This window comes from Chrysemys picta, chromosome 7 (assembly GCF_011386835.1).
Source record: "Chrysemys picta bellii isolate R12L10 chromosome 7, ASM1138683v2, whole genome shotgun sequence".
NCBI classification, from domain to species: domain Eukaryota; kingdom Metazoa; phylum Chordata; order Testudines; family Emydidae; genus Chrysemys; species Chrysemys picta.
In genome coordinates this window covers 71,005,350-71,031,240 of record NC_088797.1, presented here as the reverse complement: position 1 = coordinate 71,031,240, position 25,891 = coordinate 71,005,350, and the positions used below count along the sequence as shown (strand labels likewise).

Below are 25,891 nucleotides of genomic sequence, written 5' to 3'. Positions count from 1 at the left end.
GTCCAAATGAAGGGAAGCTGTGCCACTTGTACCATTCCAGTATAAAGCAAGTGGTACCACTGGTGTACACACAAAGCCCAACTTTACCTCAATTTGAATACCATGGAACCTACTCATTGTATTTAATGTATTTCAAATATCTATCACATTCTAAGTGTTCTTTACTTCTCTGAGCAGCAGGGGTGTTCAAAGACTAAAAGGAAGTCAGTCTTTTGGTTGCAGTTATACACACAGATTCTGTAGAAATTTGCTAGTTTAAAGCCAGCTTTGTATTAGACACTTACATTCATGGACCAGAGGGATAAGAATGTATTATACCTTACCAGCATAACAAGACACCTGAACTTTCAACCATGTCTCTCCATTCCTGACTGAGATCCTGGCATCAATCTTTTGGAAAGGTTCCCCTGCGTGCATTTGTTTCAGTATTAGTCAACTAGAAAACTACTTCTGCTCTCAGTAAAGAACAGATTACCTTTGATTCAGTGGAAATTTCCACTCTTCAGAAGCCAATTATCCAGCAGCTGTTTACATAAAGATTGATCCCAGCATACAGAAAAAACGAACTAGGGTCATACATTTGTATATTTCTCATTGAAGATCTACAGCAGGGAATCCCTGCACCTCCCATTTTATATTCTGATTGTAAACTAGGAGATACTTGCCTACCTCTCAAGGGTGTTGTTATTATTAATATTTGGAAGAGCTTTGAGATGCACAAGTGCTATAGAAGTACAAAACAATATTGACTACTAATGAAAAGATTTTCAGAAGAGACTAATGATTTTGGATGCTTCTCTTCTAGGGTACCCAACTTGATGCCTTAATGGTGCTCAGTTTTCAAAAAGTGCCAAGTACCCAGATTAAAAATCAAGCTCCTTTAAGGTATCTCAAGTCAAGAAAAAAGGACCCAAAGTGACTAGGCACTTCTGAAAATTCATGGTTTCCCCATCTCAGGGGGATTAGCATAAATGAAATGGCATGCGAATATACCTGAAGTCATAAACATGCAATAAGATCCTAGAGGATTTTACTAGTTGTAATAGTATTTTTGCTCTAACTGAGCAATGTTAACGTATTTGCATTCTTTTAAATTTTACACTGTTTTGATAATGTATTATTGTAAGACACAGTGGAGTAAATGATCCTTAATAACCACCAGTAATCACAAATATTTAGACCAGCCTTACATAAATAAGGAATCTGATATATTTTTGTTTTAGAGGCACTATCTTTTACTCAGTTTTATGGCTCCTACAGATTCATCATCTGTTAATCAATGCCATGTTGCTTTACCTTGTGGCTATCAGTGTGAGTTAACTGGCAAGAGATTTCTGTTCCAGATAAACTTTAAGATCACAAATCAACTGATATTCTTTGGGTCTTTCTGCTAACACTGGAGGGTTCTTTTGACATTTGATAAAATAGAGGGAGGAAAGGGGCCATGATGCAGCACACTGCACTCATATTTTCTTCGTGTAATAACTTCATTCTTAAATCATTTGTTTGCATCTAGCTCATACATCACTTTTTAAGCACACGTAAAATAAAATAAAGTAAAATGTCCTTTTGCTCTTTGAAATCACCATGCTACAGAGGTTTTGAGATCATATAAACCAAACCTTGCATGATGAATTTAATACTTGATAAGAATACACCTATATGCAGCTAACAGTGTTAAATTGATACCTACTTGGGGACGTACACTAAAGAGCATTCAGAAAAAAATAGAGTTATTGTTGGGTTGGTGATACCAGTAAAATCTAACAGCAATGCATGCCATTTTTCTTCTTGATTGTCACTGTAAATTATCCCAAGCTTTCGCTTAGCTACTGGTTTTTGTAGATGACTAGACACAAACATTCGGTGCCTCCTGAAAGTGGAGAGTTTGGAGGTCAGGCCCGTAATCATTTTGGGCCTAAGGGGCTTGGAAGAGATCCTCTTTATTCATTGACAGCTCACAAATGCCTCCGCATAACACAACATTTGCAGTGCCTATCCCTCTGATTTCCTGTCTGGGAAGCTAAACCACTAAAAGGTACAGTTCCCGATACCACAGAGAGCAGGTAAAGCATTTACATATTTCTCCACCTGCCAAGACCTAAAATGAAGGATGCAAAATAAATCTTAAAATGCTGTGGGGTTTATTCCTTTAGTTCATTCCTTTCTATAACCTCCCTTTCATACGTCCTTATTTCTGATGTAAACCAATCTTCCACAATAAAATAAAGGAGGCATCAAATTTGTATGGAACAGAGAAGTTTGGTACTGAAATGAGAGACATCTAAGAAGTATAGGTATTTGCCTTCTGAGCAGAATGCTGACACAACATAAGCTTTTCAGCACCATCAGGTGCTAACTGAATATTATCCTTCCTCTAGCATGTCCCTCTTCTTCCCAGGTCTGAGAGTTTCAATTGATGCCATTCAGAGCCTTGTGAGCAGCTGTGAAACTGACAAGCATCATGTCAACTTCATTCTGCTGCTGTTTGAGAAGCAGAGGCAAACATTGAAATCATTCAGTGAAGAGGAAAGGGATTAAAAACAGAGATTGTAGGAGGGTTACAACAGCACATGCTCATACACAAGCCAGGAAGCTTTGTAAAGCACTGAGCACATTGTGGGTACCACCATTGACTATGATACTTTATAGAAAAGGGGAAAAAATACCTGAGTGATATCAGGAAGGGAAAGAAGGTACAACAAAAATCAAGAGAACTGATAGAAAGGAAAAGGATTGTATTAAATAATAAATATTCCACAACTGTTGGATTCCTTTAAAGGCAGGGGAGTTGGCCCACAAGTATTTCTCCCTGCCTGCTAGTATTATTCCCCAGCTTTGGGTACATTTTACATTTTTCAACCTTGACTACTAAAACTCTGAAGATACCAGCTACTGGAAAAACATCGGAGACAAAATTTGCCTTGATTAGCATAGCAATTTGAACATATTTCTCAAAAGATTATAATCCATTTTAGGTGAAAACATGCTGAAAACAAATCACACATAGTCAGCAAATGCAGATCAGCTTAATCTACACCCAAAAATCAGCCTCTGGACTGATAATTTGAGACTATCAAATTGCAGACTGGTTACAGGTCTGATCAGCCTGAATGGGTCAAAAATGTCAAGCTCACTTAATTTAATTCAGGTATTTCATTGCAGTTTGCTTTCCAAGTTGTTCAGGTGACAAGTAAGAACCAAGCCATTTGTCTTTTTCTCTCAAGGCAGACTTTGCTATGCAGGGACAATGATTACATAGGAGTTACAAAATTTAAACCACCTTGCAGGATAGGCACAAACGTGTACAGTCAGATATTACTTTCTTCATTAACTGTCAGTCAATGTGCTCAACTGTCTTTTGCTAAATTATTTCAAGTTACAAATCCTAAAAATAGGAAAATCATGTAGTGTGGTAAAAGATTCCACAATGGAATAGTGTGGTCAAGCTATGAGAAACGTTATAAAGATTAACATATAGTTGGATTTGATTTTTAAAATAGCCAGACATCTCAGCAAGACAGGACATTTTCCAACAGCACTTGCACTAGAGAATTAAATGTTTGTGGGCCAAATCTTCAGCTAGTGTTAGTCAGCATAACTCCATTCATTCACACAAGGTGTGAATCTGGCCTTGGTACTATAAGATAGATAGGGTATAAAACAAACTCTAGTTAAGCAACAGCTTAACTGATGACCAGTACCATCTTGTTTAGGGTTCTTTTAATTTTGACTGCTTAACTAAAGAAAAGGACTCAAGAGTTGAATTTAGTCTTATAGCGTTTACCTTAACAGCAGCAACTAGTAGCATATGATATAAGATAACAAAAATAGTATTGGACTATGAGATTTGGCTAACGATAAATTGGTTGATATAACCATTTAAGTTTTTCAGAAACAAATCACATAACCACAATAGAAAACAACATTTCTGCTCAGTCATTATGTTGGTGTAAGCCATGCCTGCTTGGTGTGGCACTGTCTCCCCAACACTAGTGGCGGCTAAACCAATTAGAGATTGCTACACCCTTGACAAACTTTAGACATGGGACTTTCAGCTCAGGCAGTAGAGGCTCATGCATTAAAATCCAGACGTTCTACCCTGCTGCCTCTGCCCTGGCCACAGGCTCAGTGCTTGTGAGTGTGAAAGTATTGCCTCCAGAGGTTCTCTTGGGTGGTGTTTTGCTTTCCCAGATTACTGGGTGGGGGCTAGAGCCAGTTGTTTTGTAATGTTAAGAGGATCCCTAGATATTGAACCCAACACCAGCTACCAGAAGGGTTACATTGGGAAGGTGATTTTGTTTAGTCTTGACTAAGAGTCCCTCAGAATAGGGCCTCACCTGTACCAATTGGTTTTCAATTCTAATGATGTTAATGTAACAGAGTAAAACAATCCAAAGCTAAATCACAAAACAATTTGGTCAATTATTAGCATACCAATTCACTAAGGTCTCTTTCCCAATTAATCTACAGTAATTTTAACCAATTTCCCAATGAATGACATTGCCCCCGGGATTTGACTACCACTCTTAAATACCTAAAATAAATGCCTACGTGTGTGTCAGACTATATGTGCTGTTCAAAAAGTTTGCACACTTGGTCTCAGTTTATATCTGTATGAATGTAAAACTTGAAAGAGTGTGAAAACAACTTACGGTAGATATGTATGGTGTTCTACAATCTTAGTTAACAACAGTAACAAGTTCAGTTATAAAACTACTTTACAACAATTTTGATTGGACACTGGTACAAAACAAAGACATGCCCAGTAACTCTGACAACCTTTAGAGCACACACATAAGTGTGTATACTTCCCTACTACTTACATACTCAGTTTAATAAAGTGATCAATTGTCTGATTTGTGTCATAACCCAAAAAAACGTTTGTGTGTTATTTGTCATCAGATTTTTGCTCAGCCATCAGCTTTCAGCTCAGTTATCGTTCACAGCTGGTGTTGACACCACCAACACAGGTGGAGCAAAGAATAGACATGACTATAGTCTTTTCCCAGTGTGCTACCATGCAATCTGAATGGCTGGAAAATAGAAAGAGACAGTTAAAGTACTGAGATAGGTACTTCTTGTCACCATGATGACTCCTAGGTAGCCAGGCCAGTCTAGGACCTCAGTCTTCTCCCTTCAAAGTGTCTTTGGCTTTCAGGAAGCAATGTGCTGAAGGAGACAGGCTGTTTTATCCTACTTCTGTTGGATGGTCCAACTTAGTTTCTCTTCTTGGAGGTGCTGATATAGCCAATCAGATGGTGACCCATACTTCTGAAGATTCAAAATGTCCAACCAAAATGAGAGCTGTCCTCTTTCACAATCGAGTCAGTGAATGAGACATCAACTTTTGAGTTCTTACAAAGAGAGTGGAAAATTCCACTCCCAGTTGCGCAACACATCTCGTCACACCAGTTTCTATAAGACAGGTTAGGCTATAGCTGTTGCTACAACTATCTTGGGATGTACCTTGAAATTTGCTCCAGTCAGCAACTTTCCTCTGTGGGCCCCTTTGTGGTGGATCTCAATTTTGCCAAATTGTCACCAAATCTCTTGAGCATTCTAAACTGTTGGTGGCTGCATTTTAACTCAAGTATTGGAAACATGCAAGATAGAAATATGTGGAATTTCAGAGCTGTATTGGAAGTGTCGAAGTCACTTCATGGTGATGGATGGATACTCAGCGTGCTATTCAGAATCCAAGAAAATGGGGTTACATTTAGCTTATCCAAGGAGACGAAGTGTATGGTTGGATATTATCCAGTCAGCAATCGAATCACTACAGTTTGCCTTTCAGTGAAGCCAGTCAATGTCAATAATACAGGTTGATGACCCTTAAATAGCAGATGATGATGATGACTTGATTGATAAGATCTATGAACAACTTGAAGAGACAGTCACTAAAAACAATAAAGATTTCACCCTTGAAACTGGTGACTTAGATGTGGAAATTGGAGCTGTACGCGCTCATAAAAAAGTAATGGGAAACAATGGTCTGGGCTTACAAAAAGAGAGGGGCATGGCATTGAATTCTGCTTCTCTGATCACCTGGTCATTAGAAGTACCATCTTCACCCAACATCCTAGATGTTTATATGCATGGAGATCACCTGGCAGTATGACAAAGAACCAAATCAACTATGTAAAGATTCAGTCTCTAGCATTGCTGTGTGTCCAATGTGTAAAGATCATGGGTCAGACCATTAGCTGTTAGCCTCAAACTTAAGACGAAAACTTACAAATATACAATGTTCAACAGTTCCACTGCATTTGGACTTGTCCAGAATCAACAAAAAACTTTAACTTCTGTCCAGAATGGGTTTGAGGCACTGGCAAAAAGTGAAAGAGGAAAACAACCCGAACACACTTTGGTGTAAAATGCAAACTACCAAAGCACACTTTCTGAAAAGTCAATGTTGGACCGTGCCATGGATAACTGAGAAGGTATCTAAGCTGGTTTTCCCTCCGATCAAACATAATAAAAGTTCATGATGGCAGAGTCTTCATGGAGGGTGATGAAATTAAACACAGGTGGAGAGTATCTGATTTGACTGTCCTTGGAGGATACTAGCTGACATGGGGATTCAAAAACATCTCATTGAGTTCACCATCAACTACAGACCTGGGTGTGAACAGCAGTAGGCAACAGCGAGTGGTTTTCCACTAGGCAGGGTGTGAGACAAGTGTGCATTTTGTTCCCAACCTTCTTTAACATCTAAGCAGAATTTATTATGAGACAAGCCTGGGATGGTTTTGACAAAGTGGAAGGAGCTAGGATCTCCATTGATAGACACCTCTAATCGACCTTGGATATTCTTTGCTACACCACTGATACACTGGAATCTGTAAAAACAGTAAGTGAGGAATGTAGACTATTCCTGAATGTGACAAAAACAAAATTCATGTGTATTGTCATGACTAACAAATACAGGTTGCAAACAGGCATCACAATTAATAGTAAAGTTGTAGAGGCAGTAGATGAATTTAATTTGCAGTCATATATATCCATCCAAGGAAGTTGTTCCAAAGAAAATTGGAAGGCTAGGAATGGTTCACTCAGCTATTGCAAACTTATGTATTTTGGTAACATGAGGCAGAGAGATAGATATAACCTTGAGAAAGTTATTATGGAAGGAATGGCAGAGGGTCATTCTAGTAGGACAACCAGAGAGGAGATGGATGGATGGTGTGCAGCAGACCACTGAGAGGTCAGCTCCTGGGAACTCACATTTAGCAGTGGATCATGAAGGCTTTAGAAAAGTCTGTTCTGATGTCACCGATATTCAGACATGAATAAATGGATTTACTTACTTTGTCCATAGGCTTTCCTTCTGACTCCACTTCCCACTGAATAGGAAGTTTGGGAGGACAAAGGGCAGGCTCTTCATCTCCTGCTTCAGCGCAGGGGAAAGGTATTTTTGTTTTGTTGCTTTTGTACAAATGATTTTGTTCCTCCTGCTCTGCCCTTATGATTCTGGGTCCCTGCTCTTGGAGATACAGGAGAATAATGCTTTCTTTGAGCCATCTGACTGCCTCCAAGGAGGAGGAACCCCATATGCATTTTCCACATAAATTGGATTTGCCTCCCAATGTCCAGTTTCAGTGATCTGTTTCTCTAAGAATCCCACAGCACTACCCACTTTCCAGTCACTGAAGTATGTCCACAGTTCTGATGTTCATGGTGAATTCCATTTGCTTGTTTTCGAGTTTGTACTTTAGTGCTGTATTTTCATTAGTTCCTTAATGGAGCTATTTTATGTGAAGAAGAGCCCTTAAGCCGGCCTGCATAAGATCAGTTTATTTTTCAATTATATCATTTGCAGACTGTAGGTCAGTCACTTGTGACCTTTATCTCCACTTTCATGTCCAAATATGTAACCATCTCCCTGTGTAATATCCATTTTATGCTCCATGAATTCCAGTTGAGTTAGCATTGTAAGTAAGGAAAAGATCTCCTCACTAGACTACTCTTAATATCTCAGTGAGTTGCCTGATACAGAGGTCTAGTAGCCAAGGCAGATATTGATGATGTTTTTTGTCTTGTCACCTTTTGATATTTCAGTGGCTTTTCCCATTCAAAAATCTTTTTAGTACAAATGTGTTGTCTAGGGAGCAAAATAAGCAAAGGCCACTTTTAGCAGACTCATTTATAACTGAAACTGCCTTTCACATCCTTTTCTTGGGCAAACTATTAGTTCCACCACCTTACCTGTTATAGCATTTAATAACCATACCAATACTTATATAGCACTTTTCATCCATAAATCTCAACATGCTTTAAAAAGATGGGCAAGTATGATTATGCCCATTTCACAGATGGGGAAATAAAAGCATAAGGGGGTTAGCTGCCTTGCCCAGTGCCTTATAACATGTCTGTGACAGAGCCAGGAAAGAACTCAGGTGCCCTAACCACTGGATCGTTCCTCACCGCTGGATTATGAGGCTGTTACTCTTGTACACAGAAGCATTCGCTTCTCTAAATACCCGTAAAATGCGGAAAAGAAAAAACACCACAAGAAGGTGGCTTTTCTGTTTAATCTACATGAAGATGCAGTATTTAATTACCAGGACTGAAGATTGCATATAATGGGGGGGGAAGAGAAAGAGAGAAAAGGACATTAAAGAACAACAGAGGAAGCAAATGTTGAAAGAGGGGGAAAAAATAGAGAGCAGCAGCCACCAATTCCCTTATGCAAATATGTGGGAAAATATGAGTATGCAAATTAAAGCTGCCCCAAGGCAAACTAGCTATGCCATCGGCAATAGCACAACAGGTAACTTGCTAACTTTGGAAAATGTGAAGAATAATCCTCCGAAATTTGTCCACACACACTCAAGGATATTTCCATCCAAATGACACTTGTGTGTGCCTACATGTTCTCAAAGAATGCAGACTCTTTCTCCTGTCTTCAAAACACACTCAGACCTAGAGTACAGAGAGCCTGCATGAAATGATGGGAGTGAAAGCACAAGAAAAATAAATAAAGCAGGCTGGAATTGATAAAGCCTTTGATGATAAATAAATATATGGGCATCCAGGCTGGAAGGTCTGCTCGCTCTTAAACAAAATAGATTAAACATTACTGAACTAAGGAACCATTGCCCAAGTAAATCCCACAGCAAAAGCAAAATATGATGTGATCTCTGTCCCTACCCCACTCCTCCTATATTAGCACAGTAAATAGAAGCACTAACCTCTCATGTTTTCTATTTAACTTTAGAATATACATGTATGTACACACACACACACACACACACGAGAACTACTTTATGAACTAATAGAGCTTGAAGAGTTCATAAAATTGGACATCTCTAAATTACTGTAGATACGGTGCATAAATTGCACTATGGTGCACAACATCCATTTCTTCTTGTCCTTCAAATTGCTACAAAGTGATTTCCAATCCACTAAAGACATCAGATGTGAATCAACTTGCTGTACCTTGACACCATTTTCATTGTGATTTCTTTTTCCCCCCGCAATCAGAAAAAATGATTTATATAACTGGCTGTTCATAAGATTGGTGTTCGTAAAACTGAGGTTCTCCTGTATGAGTGTGTGTGTGTATATATATGCACGCACACATGCACGCGTGCGCACGCGCGCGCACACACACACACACACACGTTTCCATTGGGAACTAAACTGAAATGCATTTGGGTCTGGGACTTGAAATAGTAATCCCACAATGGAAAATGCAGTTTCAGCCCACAAAGTTATGCACCAAAGAATTGTATTACAGATTGGTGTACTGGACCTAAAAAGCTCTCAAATTCTATATTTATATGTGCTCTTTACTCATCCAAACTTTTACAATATTTCTCATTTTGAAGAAAGGTTCACTAATGATAAGTAGACAACTACTGCATTTCCCGTACCACAGGTGACAGGTAGACTCCACAGGTTGAACGACTGTGGTCTTCCACTAAAGGTCGTTGATCTGATCCTGTAGGTGACCATCAATGGCAATAATTTCTCACTCAGAGAAGGCTCTTTGGAAGAATATCAAATGTAATTCTTAGAATAACCCAATTTCACTTCCAACCAAAAAAACTACAAAATTCAACAAAAACCAGGAATTGAGAAGTCAAATAAATTGGATATGTGAAATATTTTAATGAACTTAGTAGATATAGAGTGGAAACAAAAGATGATAGTCAAACACTTTCAGTGTTGGATGTCAGTCCAAACAGGACAGCTGACTCCTATCTCTGTACTGGGCCAAAGCAAAATTCTAGCTCCAAACACCTTCTGGAATGTAGAAAGCTTGGCTCTACTTGTGAAATCTGCAGCTTGGGATTTGCTCCGCCCTATAGGTCATTTCCACATCAGTACTCACCTTGTCCAGATACACAGAGTTGTTTAGTGGTTAAAGGAAAGTTGTCTGCTTTCTTCTATTGAGTTAAATATAGCCCTAAAATGTGTTAGCTAAACTTTTTAATTTCTTCTCAAATTGCACCTCAACTTTTGATATTAAGCATCTTTATGAAAAAATCTTTTATACAAAGAACCTTTGTAATGTATACATTTTTACTTTAAGTCTAATACTTAACTTATGCCTTACAAAAGGTTCAGTGTTCGATTAAGATCTCTAGGATGTAAAGGCGTGAAATCCTGGCCCCATGGAAGTCAAACTCCCAGTGACTTCGGTAGGTTTCAGGATTTCAACCAACCTCTCTAAGTACCCACATGGGACATGAGCAGATATAGCGTAAGCCTCCTATGTGTGCTTCAGCTGTAACTTGGAAGATCAACCTGTAAAGAGATCTCATTCTCTGTGCCTGTTTATTTTTTGTCCTCAATACTAAGTCCAAGAAGAGGAGGAGTAATTGTGATGAGCTGGGGAAAGTTCGGCATGTAATTCTTATGGGAAATACTTCTTATGGTGACTGAAAGGCTATTTTGTTCTTCATCAGTCCTTGTATTAAACTCATTGCTACACCACTAAGTCTAACAGCTCAGATTGTGGGTCATGGCAGCTCTACCTTGAGAGATTACAGGTATACAGAGGCTAGGGGGCAAATATCAGAGAATGCATCTATATGGTTCTAATCACTAGCTACACTCCAGTTGGGATGCTCCAAGATCTAACATATGGCATGAAGCATTTGTGGTGAGAATGAGAGACAAACTTAAGATTCATAAGTCACCAAACAATAGCTTCTGGCTAGTACAATTTGTCCATGACATGGGTGTAGTCTGCACGGCAATACAAACCAAGCTATATTTTAGCAAAAGATTCTGATTCATTTAAGAAAGAAAAAGGAAAAGACATTTTTGTGAGGCTGCTTGGATGACAGTGCTATAAGCGGTCTAAGTTTTGTCCCAGAGACAGACCTTCCCAGTCTCTCAAGTGGCCTTACTTACAGATAAACACAGAGCTAGAAATGAACTGACGTCTTCTTGGTGAGTTCATACTAAATACTATAAGCTCTATGTTATGAGTGGCTGAGCTGACTGTAGAACAAAGGATTCTGTAAGGCCAAAAAGGAACTGAAATAATCGTCTTATTATGTGGCTGTTGTGCTCCTAAAGTGGATTTATTCTCCAAATGATATGTTGGAAATTAATATTCAGTGTGGCAAGTGATGAAACATGCTAGTGCTTCCCTTTTTGTGCACTGGAGGGAGGTAGGAAATCTTGGGCTCTGTGTAACGAATGGAATACTCTACAGATTCTCTCTCTAACCAATCACCCCCCTTCAGCTCTTTTATACATGGAACTCTCTTCCTTTAGGCTGGGATTTTCAAAGGAATTAGGGGTCCAAATTGACAGAGAGTTGGAGATCTAACTCCCTTAGGATCTTTTGAAAAGCTCAGCCTTACTCTTTATCAGCTTGTAATATATTAGTATCTTATTTGAAAATGTTCAGCGACAAGGCCAAAATCATCCACTGAGATGTAATGGGTGGGGTTCAGCACTAACCCTGCATTGCTGGGACATTCAAATCAGGTGGGAGGCAGAATCAAAGCTCTACCAATATTGGCATGGTCCATATTTTTAAGACTCACTTTATTTTCCCTACTTCTAAGAATATTGTGTGTTTGAAGATAACTGGTTAATCCTGATCTCTATGTCGCTGCCTCAATTGCATTTGTAGATAAGGCATCATTTTTACCCTAAAGAAATGACAACATGCTACTTCATCCAAGAGTATTTGAAAGACGGTTGGGATACTTTTCTGCCTTTTTTAAATCTTGTAAAAATAGCTGTATGTGTGCATACCTTCAAAAACAGGAGTGCATTTAATACACACACTATATTGATCCCCTGGGCTATAAAAAGGCTAAAACACAAACATACACAACTTCCATTTTAATTGGAGACTCCTAGATGTTTTCCCTTGTGTAGATGATCGGTGAGTGCTCTAACTCTCAATTCGGCTATGCAGTTTAAATGGCTGCAGCACTGGGCTACACACTGGTCTAGCTCCTTAATTGTAGGAAGCCTGGGATTTCTGAAAAGGTCACTGATGGTTTAGCCTACAAATAGAGCTACTGAAGCTGGGCAATTTGACAATGTAGGGCACAGCTGGCAAACACACATGTGTTGCGAATGTCAAGGTCCACCTGTAGCAGCATGCTGAAAAGCAGTAGTATATTTTGCTAAGCAATGCCAAATATAGCATCTCTCTGTGGCTTACAATTTGGACAGCCTACCCTGATGGCTGAAGGCTTAAAAAGCTCTTACCAAAAATATGCAGAGAGATTAGAAGGTTACTGGAGTGTTATTGTTGGTCTCTCAAGTCTCAACTGTCAATTAACGGGTAGCTTGCTCTTCACACTGGATAAAAGTGGATAATTAAGTTAACTAGGGGACTTGATTTTGTTTGCCAATACTTTTAGCAGATATTACTAGGCTATCACAATAGAGTCAAAGTTGTTTCTGTGTATGTGAAATAGGCAAATGCTAATTAAGGAACTGATTACTAAGTTTCTTCATTTGCATGTAAACTGAATCCTTCACACATGCAATGAAAGCATCAGACAGAGATGGATAAGCAGGCAAACCCAGTACTCACAGCCAGGTGGCTGTCTTCCCCAAACTATCACTTAGCATTAAAAATCCACTCAAGTTTTTGGATAGTGCCTGGTAGTAAATTATCTTATCTGCAAACTTGTGGGAGGAAAGTCAAAAGCCTTTCTCTAATTTGTAGAAATGCTGCTACAGTGACAGCACTTGGAGTTGCAGAAGAAAAAGAACAGTGGTAGCAACCGCAGAGAGGAGCATAACCATCCACAGTTTGCAACCATGGACAGGAACATAAACATGCAGTTTTCCATACAAGGCTACTTATATCCAGCTAAGCCTGTTTGATTTATCTGTCTAAGCACCACATATATGGTATCATGTACAAACACAGATAATTTGTGAAGGAGAGGGACAGAAATGAGATGCCCATAGAGGAGCACTGGACTATCCTCCCCCATGGACTAATTTTTAGTACTTGCCATTTGATTAAATAAAACCTAATATGTTCAAAAAGCAAAACTATTGTTCTTCAGCGGTGTCTTTATGAGGCAGCGTCACAGAGTACACTCACCGCAGTGGCGCATCCTTGTGGCTGGGTCTGGGGAGTCAGCTCTCATCTGGTCTGGCGCCCCCTTCCATTGTTCACTCGCCGTGCAGCCTCTCTCTCTGCGACTCCAGGTTCTCCCTCTCTCTGTGATTCAGCCCTCTGTCGGCTACATCACTATATACCCCCCCTTCCAGAGTATCAAAGTGCCTCTGGACTAGTTATCCAGTTGGCATCTCCCACAATCCTTTGCCACTTTCCAGAGGCTGGTAGGAGAACTTGGTCCTATCCACTACGCCCAGTTCCAGCCTAGGGACCCAACAATCAGAAGCCAAGACCTGCACAGTCTCTATCTTCTAGACTTGCTGCTCTTTCCCTAGGCCTTCCTACTCTGCCTCCCACATGCTTCATTCTCCCCTCTTCTGGATAAACCCTTTCCTTAGGGCCAGGACTCCAGGGCTTTTCTCTTTCCCTGGGTTTCCTCCTTTCTAACCTTAGAGAATGACTGCAAACTTCCTGTCTGTATTCTTTAGCCAGCTTCTCCTCCAGCTCAGCTTTATCAGCCATTTTCATTCAAGCCAGATTCCCCACCAAGTATGGCCTATAAGGTTAATCGGCCTTATCTGTGCCGCCCTAATCCCTTTAGGGTTGGTGTGGGTTGAACAGCTCATCACAGCCAGAGATAGAAGTCATCCTGAGTAGAGATGGAGTGTAAGTATGCAGGAAAGGGAATGAAGTGCATGAGACTGCAAAATCTGCATGGTCCCTTTTACTTCAAATGTTGAAACACAGCATCTTACATATTAGATATTTCATTGACTGACATCAAAAGGACCTCCTGCCCCTCGCCTCCACCCCATATTCTCTCTCCCCCTCTCTCTGTCTCTCTCTCACACACACACCCTCTTGAATAGGGTTATTATTCATGTTAGTATAACTATAAAACCACAGAACTTCAAAATACCAATTTTCTGGTTTGGGATCCTACCAAGAAACAAAACCACTGAGTCGGGTTCATGTCTGGGGATTTGAACCCATCGCTCTTCCCACCAACCAGATCCCATATAAGTGGGGCAGATTTAAGGTTCCAGTTCTGACTCATTCCTCAGCTGGAATTGGCCCATCCTGTGCTTGATTACAAATAAACAAGTGGAAAGACATGACTTATTTTAAGCTACTGATTGGTGTCTTTTTTCTCCCTTAAAGAGAACATAGTACCGGTGAAAGATGCCAGAGTAACATCCTTGCAAACTAAACTCCTTTACTAACCATAGAACAATAGCAATGCAGCACAAATTTCTGCAATGTAGGTTTCTCCTCAGACTGCTAAGCAAACGAGCCTGGACACTGATACCTTTCTAGTCATAGCTGGTCACTTTCCATGCCTTGTCTTCTCAGCTGACTCTGCAAAGAAAAGCAGCAACCTATGTCCTTTGAGATGATGGAGAGAGGTTTTGGGGTGATAAGGACAGTTGGCAACAAGCCTAAGGCCACCATCCTATTTCACATGGCTATCAGACAACTGCAACTTTTAATCACTGTGGTTTCAATTAATACCTAAATTGCACCCCCCCTAAAACTGGCTCTAACTGATGTGTCCATGCAGCCTTTCTAGGACGGTGAATCAAACCATTTGGTAACCATTCTTGGATGCAGCACCTGAACTTTAAATATTCCCTTGTGGCCAAAATGGATTGGGGGAGGGTTCACTGAGCCATCCCAGATTTCCTGGATTTCTCTATGAAAGACACAATGTTAAAGTGTCAGCATGCTGTCTCACATATAAGATGACAGAGGACTGGTGAGAGTTACTAAGAGCTTGAAAAAGACGACAGCTTGTAGTCTGATAATGGACAGTGAACCTGCAGCTATTTGGAGCACAAAATAACATCAAACTGCATCATCCTCTGAAGAAAATATATAAAGCAAATGGTCGAAAACACAGTCCATGACAAATTTGTCTAGCTGATGAATACTTCCAGACCGATAGCCTTAAGCTGCCAGATTCTTCCTGATCACAGAATAAAATGAGACAATGGAAACAGAAAGCAACAAAAGCTGTGAACATCAAAAACAAACAAATAATTAAAGGCATCTTTGAGATTTCATGTTCTTTACTGCCTTCTAAGAACAGCCTGTCTGAAAAAAATTGGATGGTGATCTTAATGGGAAGTTATAATTTAATAGCTGAAAAAGGTACAACCCTGGAAAGCAAATGTCACTGACTAGAGGCCAGAACTTGGCCAACAAAAGTTCACAATTCCATACCATACTTGGGAATAACCCTTCTACCAGGTATTTCAAACAACAAGGAGCAGATTCAGATGATATTACCTTAGTCACACTCTAGAGGTATTTACAAGATTTTCAGTGGCTCAAACCCTTTCCGCTTCCCCTCCCACACTCGCCAGATATGTGGTCTGGACTTTCAAGAAGGGTGGCTGCTTTGAGGTTAGACAAAAGACCGTCACTGCTCAGAGATGCCAAGTTAGATAGCCCAGCCAGGAAATGATCTGGGTATTTAGTACAGCAGAAGACCATTTGCTCTGGCTATCCTGACAGTGGCTCCACCTTCTGTTAGACTTGGAGTTTGCCTTGTTGTAGTTGGCCAAGATTTTTATTTCCCCCAGGCTGTGTAGCAGTTGTGTGCTTGCCCACTCCTCTTCCCCCAATCCCCTCCTCCTCCAGAAAGTAGTGGCTGTGTTTCAGAGGTGCTTTATAACTATACTTAGATTGGTAAAGCCCTTTGGGATGAAAGGATCTATACACATGTAAAACATTACCATCATGACTGATGTGAAGGAAACACTAGCTAACAAGTGAATTGCAGCAGTTGCTTAGAAACACTACAACAATGTTAAAGAGTGAGAGGGATGGATCGGTGGCTTGTTTACTGACAGGCTATTTAAAGAGAGTCGCGCAGAAGCACTACCATTTTGGTATTTGGACCACCAGCCATAGTTAGATGTTTCTTTTAAGTAATAAGACTTAATTTGTTTTGCTTATTAAAATCTACAGTTTTTAAATAATTCATTCCATTTTTCCTAAGCTGTAGGAGCATGAGCAAATAAGGACATTAGGGAGTCCAAATATTTCCCTAACCAGCGGAAACCCTCCCCCACCCCAACAACGTTCTCTGAACCCAAACATCAGGCAATTTACCAAATGCTATTGTCCACAGTAGTGACTGAAACTGGTTAATAATCTGGTAGCTGCTTTGTTGACTGTGCAAAACAAATATGTGGTTTGGTCTAGCTTCTAGTGAACAGATATTGGCCTCACAAAAACATCATCATCACAAACGGCTGCCTGGCTGGTAGAATTGTACACTCCTTTCAGCTAACGATTAAGGGCCTGCCTGTCAACGGGAATCATTCCACAGACTTTAGTGGGCTTTGGATCAAGTCCTTTTTGATGCAAAGGTGGAAAGCTGTGTTAATCCCAGAAGGGGGCAAGATACTTTTACAGAGTGAAGTGAGGATGTTTGCAATGCTGTTTAAACAAAGGACTTTGGGACAGTCAGTCCTGCACCTTTCTGAGCCATAAGTAAGATAACAATAACATACACAGTATTACATAAGCTCCGAAGTAACAGTCTGGTCAATAAAATAATGCTGCTTTGTCATATGTTTTCACCTTCTGTCTTTATTGCAAAATGAAAAGAATTTCCTCTATGGAACTGAAACAACCGACTGAATCAAGTTCGACTGAAAAAAAACAAACAAAAAAAACAGTTGACACAAAACAACTTTAACAAGCACCATTTCTCCATCTTTCCTACTCTGCACCTCCTCATGACAAGATGCAGCACAGCAGGTCTCTGCCTCAGTTTATCCAACCATGCTTCTAGCACAAGCTAGTGGATTATGTGGCTCAGTGCTCAAGCCCGATTCAATTCCCTTCCAGCATAGCAGAGATCAAACTCACAGTACATAATAAACACTAAATCAGGGGTCGGCAACGTTCGGCACACGGCTCGCCAGGATAAGCACCCTGGTGGGCCGGGCCAGTTTTATTTACCTGCTGACACGGCAGGTTCAGCTGATCGCGGCCCCCACTGGCCGCATTTCGCCGTCCCGGACCAATGGGGGTGGCAAGAAGCCACGGCCAGCACATCGCTCGCCCACGCCGCTTCTCACCGCCCCCATTGGCCCGGGACGGCGAACCGCAGCCAGCGGGGGCCGCAATCGGCCGAACCTGCCGCGTCAGCAGGTAAATAAAACTGGCCCGGCCCGCCAGGGTGCTTACCCTGGCGAGCCGTGTGCCGAACGTTGCCGACCCCTGCACTAAATAAAGGAGTCTTTGCCGCATCTGGGCTACATTTTTACCTCTCTGGGGTTACTTGTTCATCTGCCCTCTTATTTTATCTCTCCACCCCGTACCCCACCTTGCCTCTTTAGGCAGAATAAGGCATGGGAAGCTTTGTGAAGCAGAAAATGTCTGCCCAAATGGTTAAAGTTTGGCCAAATTATAAGCAATTGAAAACAGAGTCTTATAATGGGAAGTATTGGGCAGCCTTAATGAAAGGCAGTGCTGCCAGCCCTATATGTAACACATGATGGAAATTGGCCATTAGTAACTATACAAAACCCCATACAATTATAGGAAACTCCGATTATATTGTTTTCTTTTTTCATTTAATCCCATGGAAAACTATATTAAGGAGAAAATAGAGACAATTATAAGCAAATTAAATATAAAACCCTATACATTCTTCTATTATTTATTTTCATGTGTCTGACATCTCATCATTTAAGAGGAGTGAAAAGTTTGCTGTTTAACATTACCAGTAATAATACATTCATTATGAATTCACTACTCCAGCTAGCAGGTGGAGAATTCATTAAGTCTATGAAGGACTGTATATGCCTTTATTAGTTGGTCCATGAAGTGCAGACAAGTTTCAGGAGACCATGAGCTGTCAATCACTTTCGGGAACACTGGGAAACAAGTCTACTAAGTGCCCATGTGATCTCCCAAGTAATCAGTTAAAGAATTTCTAGGGCTCTGATCTCTGAAAGGGTCAGATTAAGAGAGACAAGGTGGGTGAGATAATATCTTTTATAGGACCAAGTTCTGTTGGTGAAAGAGACAAGTTTTCAAGCTTATGCAGAGTTCTCCTTTTGGAGACTGAGAGACAGAATCAAGCTGACAAGGATGATAAGGATTCTTGACAAGGAGGCAGAATTATTTATGCTGGATCTTTGAAAGGTATATAAAAGGGCAACCATTGTGACAATATAATACAGTGTGTAAAAATTAATTCTCACAGTTGGCCATGCAATGAACTACTAGTATTTACTACAGATGAGTGAATTCACCCTTATGTGAACCAGAACTAACTTGAACTTTCACCCAAATTTCAAACTGAACTTGGAATCTTTTCCCTTACCCTTCATCTCTACTTTCCTTCATTCCAGCCAGGACCAGAAGCAGAAGAAGCAGAAATCTTGGGAAACTTTCAGGCAAAATATTACAGATGAAAGCTTTGGAGAAGGCTCAGAGAATTCTCTGAACTTTCCCCCCAAACAAAAATCCACATTTGCTATATTGTTCCTACCACATTTCTATTTTTTAAATGGGTTTAGAGCTCATGACCCTGGAGTTTTAATAGCACTGGGGGAGTTCAAAGAGCACGGGTTATTTCCCCCCTCATTCTGGCAATACACTTCAACACTGACCTGCAACAAGACTACCAGCCTTCTCCTAAAGCTCTCTTCATCCTAGATTGAATCATGAGAAACTGTGCATGGTGTGATAGATAGCCATTAGAGATTAGGATTAGAAACTAAACTCATATACAGATACCCCGGTGACAGATAAGGATATAAAAATAAACCTTGACAGATATAAACAGATAAGAAATAGTATTAATAAATACAAAATAACCTACAAAGAATTAAAAACAGCAGTAATTAATGCAGAAGTTACACATTACACAGAAACAAATATGACATTATACAGCAACTAATTAAGGAGGCTGCCCTTGTATTCAGATATCATTTGCTGAAGTCTAGCCAAATACACAAATAAATTCTCTTTCTAGCTGACTTATCTTTAGTATCACCAAACTAGAGAGAATCTAAAGGTAGACTTGTCCATTGGTTTCCTGAAAACTCCTTCAAAATTGGGAATCCTTTGGTCTCCAATGTTATCTCTCCAACACCATTCTTACATCTGTAATTGACTGGTATGAGCTGCATGGCACTAACACATTATCTAGTTGTCAATGCTGCGGCTTTAAAAATATTGGCTATGTGAAGTCATTTAAGAAGCTTCAGCTTCCAAAAAATATTTCTGCAATGGAAGCTGCAAATTATACACTGTACAATACAACATAATTTAATTGTCCATGTTGTACAGTGTCAACAGCTCAACTCCAGCACTTGGAGTTGCTATGTTGTCCACTATCCATTTCATGACTGACAAAGGCAGCCGTGGTTAATGGAGATCCCATGAGGCAACATCACAGAGTATGTTCTAGCCAGTCTGGGAGTTGGGAAAACTAATAGAAACCACTGAATCCTATGGCTGTTCAGTTACCGCATCTCTGATACTCAATATAACATTGAGGGAATTCAATGTTTATCCAAACAAATTTAGAGCATCAATATATTTTACTGTACTTAACAGATTTTTTTTTTAATGTGAATACAAAGCTAGGAAGAACAGGTCAGTAGTACAAAAGCCTGAGAGCGGCAAAGAAAACAGATTGTCTATAATGAAATCTGGGGACTTGCCCTAGCTATTTCAGTTCTTTACCTCCAAAAAATGTAGAAGTTGTCATATCAAAATTACTAATGATCCATTCTAGTCGCGTGCCCTGCTTCTGGCTGTAACCAATGCCTAGAGCTAAATGGGGTCATGAAAACCCTTTCTAATTTAACAGGCCAAGCAGGATTGATAATAGCAGAGCTCAGCACTGCCCAAGCATTGTTCATCTACAGATCCCACAACATTTTACAACCTTGTGTGTTATCCCCCTTACAGCGAAGGAAACAGACAAGGGAAAGGTTTAAATAATTTGCTTTAAACTACGTAAGAAGTCACTGAAAGATTTAGGAATATAGTGTAAATGGAGGATTCTTTGTAACTTGAAGTCTTTAAATCATGATTTGAGGACTTCAGTAACTCATCCAGAGGTCAGGAGTCTAGTACAGGAGTAGGCGAGTGAGGTTCTGGGGCCTGCAATGTGTGGAGGTCAGACTAGATGATCAAGATGGTCCCTTCTGACCTTAAAGCCTATGAGTCTATAATGCAGGTCTCCTAGCTTCCAGCCCTGTCCTCTAGCCACTGGGCAGCACTCATAATCCCTTACAGTTTTTATCCTAGATGACCACATTGCTTCTGGGCTCAGGACAAACCATCACTGGGTCCCCAGTCAGCTGTAAGTGAAAGCCTTTATTTAGCCAGGGCACCATCCTCAGTAGATGTACTTAGCACCAGCAGGTCAATCACCAGCAACAAACCACACAGTAGTCCCATACCAGACCTACCCTCTCGCAGGAAGGCTCTGATAGGCAGTAGTTATTTAGTCCAAACAATAGCCCTGCGACAGGCCTACCTTCCCTGGGGGGAAGTTGACAGGCAGCAGTCTCTCAAGTAGTTCCTGGAGGTCTGATCTTTCCTTGTCAGCCCCTCAACTGAGCTGTGCTCTCTCCACATTTAATCCCTTCCCCCACATCTGACTTCAGCTGCAGGTGTAGTGGGGTGTGGTTGACTGATTCCATAGGTACTTGTTAATCCTTTCCTGGACAGCGTGGGTTTGTATACTGCATCACACCTATACTGCTTAACCACAGGCGTTTCTTTAATTCAATCAACAAATCAGATAGTGAATCTTATTTATCGTCAGTGATATCCTGCATCAACGAAATCCTCATGGAAAATACTGGCCAATACTGAAATCCTCACTCTGTTCTTTCTGCCCCTGAAATCAACAACCGATGAAGACTTGGCCCATCCTGCATAAAAAATCATTATCTCCTTCACATTTGTTGTTTTTAAACTTCATTGTGTGTCCTTTTGTTCTTAGGTACACAGAAATGTCTGTTCTTTATTATTGCTCTTTGTATTAGACACCTAGCACTTAGGAGCCTCAGCCAAGATTGTTTCCCCATTTTGATGGGCACTTGTACATACACATAGTAAGAGACAGTCCCTGCCCTGAAGAGTTTACAACTTAAATAGATAGGCTCGATAACAGGTGGGAGAAAAGGGGTATTGTTACCTCCATTTTAAAAATGTGGAGTTGAGAATCAGATGTTAGGTGATGTGCCCAAAATCACATAGCTCTGCCACAGACTTTCTGACAATTTAACCCTCCAATCTGAACCCAGCTCCTTAGCCACAATACCATCCTCTCTCTCAGCACTATACCACTGATTATTTGATGCTACATAGCTTTATTATAATTCTCATTCTTCTCCATTCCAAGCAAAATTATCCTAACCTTTTTAATCTCTCATGGATTAGGGCCTATCCACATATCCATTACTAACCTTGTATTTCAGGCTTTACTACTCAGTCATTAAACCTGGCATCCAGGAATCTAGACAAGGATTTATTTATTTTATTTTATAACTGTTAAGGTGTCAGAAAAGATATTTAACAATGAAGAGCGGCCGCTGTATCCACTTTTTACACGGATGCTTAACTAATACGCATACAAATGTACAGTTTAATAAGTGAATGCTGTACATATTTACATGATGGACTGACTAACAGCTCAGAAGGGGCCATTATGGTCTGCTGAGTAAATAAATATGCATTTGAAAGGATCTATTTACCTATTTACATTATTGCTGCTTTCAGGTCAATGTGCCATAAATATAACATGCATATTTACATGGTAAACCCGCCCCCAGTTCAACAATGAAATGTTTAGCAGGATCATAGCTGGTGTTTCAAAAAGGGAAAAAGGAACAAAACCCACAACCGTTAATTGTGTCAGCATAACATGCATATTTAAAATTCTATCAACAGTGTTTTTATTTACTCAATGACTGATTCCTAGTTTTCCTAAAATGCTGCTCAAGGATAGCAAAGGAAAGAAAAGTCTGTGTTCATAACAGTGATGGAACAATCCAATGATGAAATGACCAAGGGTGTTAGGCCGACAAGATATTCCAATGGTATCAGATCTCCCTTGTGGTCTAAGAGACCCTAGAAGCAAAACCACTCTCAAAACGTCACACCATCTTCATTTATAACTTACATGGACACACACAAAAAACTGTCTATCGTGGCAACCAGCTTCCCCCAAAGAGTCCTTCAAACAAAGGTCTAGAATCAGCCCTGACATATCCCGCTCTTGGAGCCGTTCTTACATACTGAAATCCTCATCTACATAAAGACTCCAGTCTGTGAATGGCCAAACTAGACAATAAAGCAAATAGTGATGACCTCTAGGAGTGAGAGCAATAACAACAATAAAAAAAAAAAAAGATTATGCCCTTGGGTAAAATTAGTTGGCTTGATGGTTCATATTGTCTTAAACCTTTGACTTACGATAATATACCACCAACACAGGAATGAGTTTTCCTTCCAGCAATATTTTACTGCTCTTGCTGTCTGAGTATGGGCCCATTTCTGTGTTTGATAGACAGACAGACAAAGAATGCTACACAGGTAACTGCAAGCTATGGAGTTTTGCAAGCATACACATAAACAGGCTCTGGTGTACACAGTAACCACAGAAGCTGAGTAGTTTGTGCAGTAAAATATTCCAGGTCAGAACAAAAGTGATGTTTGCTTTTTCATAAACTTGAGAAAAATTGTGGATTTTCATTGATTTTGCTGCCTGGTTAGAATTGTATCACATGGTTTTAGTGGAGCGATTGAGACATCCCAAGTACTGTGTCAGCACACAGTCCTTTAGTTCGTTTACACACTCCAGTCCTAATAAGAAAAAGAATACCACTGTTTCATAGAATGTCAGGGTTGGAAAGGACCTCAGGAGGTCATCTAGTCCAACCCCCTGCTCAAAGCAGGACCAATCCCCAGACAGATTTTTACCCCAGTTCCCTAAATGGCCCCCTCAAGGATTGAACTCACAACCCTGGGTTTAGCAGACCACTGCTCAAACCACTGAGCTATCCCTCCCCCCAAATTTTAGGGAGCTATCCCATCTCCTAGTTTAAAGCTGCAGATTTCAATGTGTTTTATAAAGATAGGGAAATATCATTATCCTTAGTTTATAGATGAAGAAACTGAGGCTTGGAGAAGTTTACATAACTTTGGAACTTTTTTTTTTATTATTTTAAACATTATGGCCATTAGACCTATCTGTGAGAGGAAGCATGGTTTTTTGATACATCCACCGAACAGAAATAAGGGTTGAGCTCAAGCAAAACAAAGCAAGCAGATATTTGAGGTGGCCCCCACAACCCATTCAAGTACCACAATTTTTGAGTCAGACAGACCTCACTCACTCTCTAGGCAGCTGAATCCAAGAGGGAAGCACCTCATAATCTGATCCCAGCAGCTTCAAATCCTAAAGGCGTTCTTGACAGACATACAGAGAGTATAGTAACACATACAGGAGACAGCATAGGAGACATTTAGATGCAAAACGCTTGCATCTACAGAAAGCTTTGAAGACTAAAAACTGATTCTATTTGCTCAATGAAAACATAAACACCTAGGAAAGATTAGACTGTTTTTGTCATCCCATTAGGAAGCAAAGCCACAGTTTGCAGCTCTGCAAAGGCACTCAGACAGTCATACGAAGAGCTGATTCTGACAGAGACATGCTGCCAAAGGAAAATATTTTTCTAAGTTTAAAAATTGCAGCAGATGGTGCTAGCAGTAGGAAGCTGCATTAACTTGTTATGACAATGGGCATCCTCATCCATCACTGAAGGTACGGAAATGCTGTCACCATACTGCAGGTATTAACCTGTATTCTGTGAAATGCTGCAGGTATATGGATGATTTATTGAGTAGTGGATGCCTCTTGGGCCAGGCTCTTCTGGAAGAGCTTTATAAAATCTATCATTCTGGGGCTTAGCAGGATGGGGGCCCTTTTCTAGTAGCCAGAAATCTGAAACTCCACACCTTGGACTTCCTGGGTGAGATTTCCCACCTTCCTGCACAGAGCCCAATGCTGTATGTACACACAGGCATGGGAGGGGAGGGGGAGAAGGGTGTATGTGTATGTGTTAGGTAAAAAAGCAAGTCCTCACTCACCTCTCCAGCACCCGAGTTCGTGCGGAGTTGGTATGGGGCTCACAATCTGTCAGAGACCAGACACCAATTCGTTGATCAACGGGCTCACACTATCCTTAGCTTGAAAAGCTTCAGAGTAAGTGTGGCAAGTTTATTAGGGGTGAGCATCAATATTTATACACAGAAGTAAACAAAGTGATTAACAGATCATAATGGTCATGTATAATCAATCAAGATTCTACAGGATAAAACAGGTTAAAATGTAAATTCAAAAAGAGATAAGGGGAGATGGCTACTTAAGGGGAGGGGGGGTGTCATGAGTAGTTCGCAGGTCAGAGCTTTGATTAAAAGTTCAGACAGAGACATCAAGTCTGGGTTAAGTTTAAGCTCATCAAAAGTTCAGACTCAACATTCCTCCATTTGTAGCTTTGGGATAACTATTTACCAAAAGCTACACCCCATTTTAAGGAGCCAAGGGCCGCTTGGCAATTTCAGCCTGGGCCAACTCGAAGAGAGTAAGGCCCTTGGCTGAAGTAGGAAAAGAATAAACTGACCCACATGAGTCTATGAGGGAGAGGACACACTGAATACAGCAACACAGTATTATAAGGATTACTATGGCCCCAACAATACCCACCAAGAGTTTTTTTTAACCCACCCAGATCCAGGCAGCCAATTCCATAAGGCTCCTCACCAATCATAAGGTGGCTGGCCAGAGGAGTAGTTCTTAGCTATTTCCCTTAGATGTTTGGTACGTTGAAAAGTGTCAGAGTAGGTGTCATTTACAAAAACACAGCATTCTTCATTTACGAGGGCGCAAGTTCCTCCCTGGGCTGCTAACATTACGTCTAAAGCCATTCGGTTTTGCAAAGCTAACTGGCGCAGCTGGGACATTTCCCCGGCCTGATTCTCAAATAGGGTCGCAGTTTCATTGGTTAAAGATTCTAGTAGTCCCTGTAGACGGATGACACCACCCCTCAAGCTAATGAGACCAGCCCACCACTGCCACGACAAACCATCACGGATATTAATATCTCTGAAGGTTTCACGGATGTTACGAACGTGGGGAAAATGAGGGGAGTGAGGGAGATGCGAGAAGGCGGTGTTAGCCACGCTAAATAACATGACCCTGCCCAATCAGGGGAGAGAAAGTAATAAGCTTTGGGCCCGCACACCCAGTATGTTCCATACAATGAGTTTCGGGTA

At 40.6% G+C, this 25,891-nt stretch overlaps 1 protein-coding gene across 16 annotated transcripts in view; it reads left to right on the top strand.

Annotated features, from left to right (window-relative positions):
* RASGEF1A (RasGEF domain family member 1A) overlaps positions 1–25,891 on the top strand; it is a 278,684-nt gene that overhangs the window by 116,299 nt on the left and 136,494 nt on the right. For 3 of the 16 annotated variants that reach the window (XR_010589201.1, XM_065551759.1, XM_065551757.1), the window contains exon 2: positions 7,322–7,411. The exons of 10 other annotated variants lie outside the window; for them this stretch is intronic. The gene's annotated coding sequence lies outside the window, so the exon portion shown is untranslated. Of the gene's footprint in view, positions 1–7,321; positions 7,412–24,194; positions 24,381–25,891 lie in introns of all 16 variants that reach the window. 3 more of the 16 variants (XM_065551760.1, XM_065551762.1, XM_065551761.1) reach the window with 2 other exon arrangements.